A 3,529-nucleotide genomic window follows, 5' to 3' on the forward strand; every position below is an offset into this window, starting at 1 on the left:
CTTTACTGAGATTTCATAGTTTTCTCAATGGAGAATTTAGTCTCATACTACAGAATTTGGTTTTATCTTACTATTGCTCAACCTCTAACAAAGTTGAAATCAACCTTTAAGTAGAGTGATACTATATCCCAGTTTAGTATCTGGGATGCTTCTGATTTACGGCTCTTATTCTGAAATAACAATCACTAGTACCCTCTTTCACTCTCAAAAGTGTCCAGTACATACAATAAAGGATATGATGATTATCTTACCTCTAAAGGTTATTTTATCTTTTTCTGGCCTCCATTAAAATAGTCATTAGTTATTTATAAAAGAATGACAAATGACAAAAAAAGTAAAAAATAAGAAGAGAGAGAATTTGCTCTTTTGCAGTTACTGTGGCATGAGGCACCATGAGCAGCAAAGTCTCCTGTGACACCCTCTGCAAGGCAGTGCAGAAAGTCCCACCAAGGAACCAGTGGAAGCACCAGAAGTTTTGGGACACAATGGAGCAGCAGATCAACTTGAAGAGCTACGACCCTCAGTAGGACAAATGTTTCTTGGGCACCACTAGGCTTAAGTCCACTCCCTGTCCCCAAGTTCTCTGTGTGTGTTGTGGGAGACCAGCAGCACTATGATGAGGCCACAGCTATGGATATCTCCCACATGGACATTGAAACCTCAAGAAACTTAACAAGAATAAGTTCAAGAATAAGAAGTTCATCAAGAAGTTGGTTAAGAAGTATGATGCTTTTTTGGCTTTGGAATATCTAATCAAGCAGATCCCATCAATCCTGGGCTGAGGCCTGAATAAGCCTGGCAAGTTCCTTTCTTTATTGAACCACAATGAGAACATGGTGGCCAAAGTCGAGGAAGTGAAGTCCCATAATCAAATTCCAAATGAAGAAGGTGTTGTATCTGGCAGTGGCCATTAGCCACATGTAGATGATAAAGGATGGGCTTTTGTACAATATCTGCCTAGCTGTCAATTTCCTGGTGTCATTGCTCAAGAATTGAAAGAATTGTCTGGGCTTTATACTTTAAGAGCACCATGGGTAAGCCCCAGTGCTTACACTAAGACACAGCTTAATAAACCTTACTGCCACCATTAACACACCCACACCCACACACAGATTTCTTATATATTATTTGTGCATGCATTAGAATTAGTATTTCTTCTATTTAGTTGAATATCTGACACATCATTCTGGAATCAGAAAAAGAAGTTCAGGGGTGCATGGGTGGCTGAGTGGGTTAAGCCTCTGCCTTCAGCTCAAGTCATGATCTCAGGGTCCTAGGATCAAGCCCCACATCAGGCTCTCTGCTCGGCGGGGAGCCTGCTTCCCCCCCTTTCTCTCTGCCTGCCTCTCTGCCTACTTGTGATCTCTCTCTCTGTCAAATAAATAAATAAAATCTTAAAAAAAAAAAGAAGTTCATAAATTTAAAAGACCAACAAGATTTCCACATGTTTAAGTGGATAATCAATTCCAATGTCTAAAAAGTTGTAATATCATCAGTGAAAATACAACATGGGTATGAATACGATGTGTTCATTTACAAAAATCAACTGTTTTCCTACATATATAATTTTCATAATCTCATAGGACTAGAAGAAACCTTAATGATTGAGCTCAGGGGCGCCTGGGTGGCTCAGTTGTTAAGCATCTGCCTTCGGCTCAGGTCATGATCCCAGGATCCTGGGATCAAGCCCCACATTGGGCTCCCTGCTTGGGGGGAAGTCTGTTTCTCCCTCTCCCACTCCCCCCACTTGTGTTCCCTCCCTCACTGTGTCTCTGTCAAATAAATAAATAAAATCTTTTTAAAAAGGCAAATTAAAAAAAAATGATTGAGCTCAGTCAAATATTCCTTTTACAGATAAAGACATTGTGGTACCAAAAGTTAATTTAGGGTGACCTGAATGATTTATCCAACATCACAGATAGATCCTGAACTCTTTTGACTCCCAGTTCAATACAATTCCATCTCTATAAACTACCCCACTTAGTGATTTCCTATTAGCAAACTCTTCCTGTTCCTGTAACAACAAACACTCCCCATGCTTATGTCCTAGTACACAAAAATAAAAGGTTTGGGAATCCTTCCATATTGAGTTATATACAGGCAAGATTTATAAATTATAAAAAGGGTAAGATTTAGGCCTTTCATACTAGGCTATAAAGAGCAAGAGATCTTCCTGTGAATTTCATAAAGTAATCATTAATATTTCTATTCACTAAACATTTGCCAGAGTACCTACTAGGTAGTCCCCAAGGATTTTGAGTTGCAGATGGTTCATTAGGATTCTCTGTTTATTTCAAATGGAAGAATTTACAGAGTACATGATTTATTAGGTAGCTGCAGCAGACACATCTGGTGCCCTGAGTCACATCCACCTAGACTTACATCTGATTTTAACCAGGTTGGAATAGATAATTCCATGCAAAACTGGATTTGCTTCACCTGATAGCATCTCACTTGTAGCCCACACAGTATCTCTAGTTTCTTCCCCGTGGTTGCCCTAGATATTAGTGGGAGGTTTAGGATATTTCAGTAGAATGAAGCTCTGTTATCCACAATCTCAAAACATCACCCTTATGTTTCTCCTTTTTCTCATTTCCAATCTCATTCTTCCTGCTCCCTCATTCCTGTTCCAACATCACCTCTCAAATAAACATGTACACAAGTCTTTGTCTTGGGGTAGGCTTCTGGAGGAACCCCAGCCACATAATGCTCAAACACTAAATCCTCCACTTACGAAGTGTCCTAGTTTCAAACCTCTCAACTTCACTTTCAAGTATGAAGTCTCCTCCATAGTTTCTATTTCTATGGCATGTTTTGCTAGACAGTAAAGGATAATAACTCTAATGAATGTGTTCTATTATGATGCCATCTAGTGGCAAGGATGAATCAAAACTCATGGCATCCAAGTGACCATGTTGTAAATATTAAATTTAAACCCTGGTAATTTCACATTACATGAGATAGATAGATGCATTCAAGAGCAGGCAATCTTACCACAATTCCATTGAAGGTCAAAAAGATAAATGTTTGTGACAGGATATTAAAAGGTTGGGATAATTTTATGATATGTAGGTAACACAAGCTAAGACAATGATAAAGATAATCAAATCTCACCCATGAAAAGGCAAAAGCTAATCGCCTACAAGGTCAGGTAGAGCTCTACCTCTATGTTTTGATTTAGCTGAGCATAAAGCCATAGTAAGCACACTAAATTGGTTCACACAGTATAGAAATGTGTCCCAGCACCCAGTGCTAAGGTGATCTCAGGGTAGAAATAAGCAGTAACATGAAATAATAATAATAATAATAGCATTATTATTATTAATAGCAGCTACCATATACTTATTATGTTATAGACCCTGTGCTAAATATTTTATCCATGTGATCTCGTTTAATTTTTACAACAACCCTAAAAGGTAGGTACTGCTAATATTCTCATTTGCATATATAGAAAAGGAGACTTAGAAGATTTTTAAAAATTCTCAAAGTCACACATCCAGTAAAGAGCAGAAAGAGATTGAAACCCAGG

The 3,529-nt window shown here is 38.3% G+C and overlaps 1 pseudogene; it reads left to right on the forward strand.

Moving 5' to 3' along the window:
• Window positions 1-392: 392 nt before the first annotated feature.
• LOC111144363 lies at window positions 393-1,057 on the forward strand (annotated as a pseudogene).
• Window positions 1,058-3,529: the final 2,472 nt, after the last annotated feature.

This window comes from Enhydra lutris, unplaced genomic scaffold (genome assembly GCF_002288905.1).
Source record: "Enhydra lutris kenyoni isolate GAN:26980312 unplaced genomic scaffold, ASM228890v2 scaffoldscaffold10, whole genome shotgun sequence".
Lineage (NCBI taxonomy): Eukaryota > Metazoa > Chordata > Mammalia > Carnivora > Mustelidae > Enhydra > Enhydra lutris.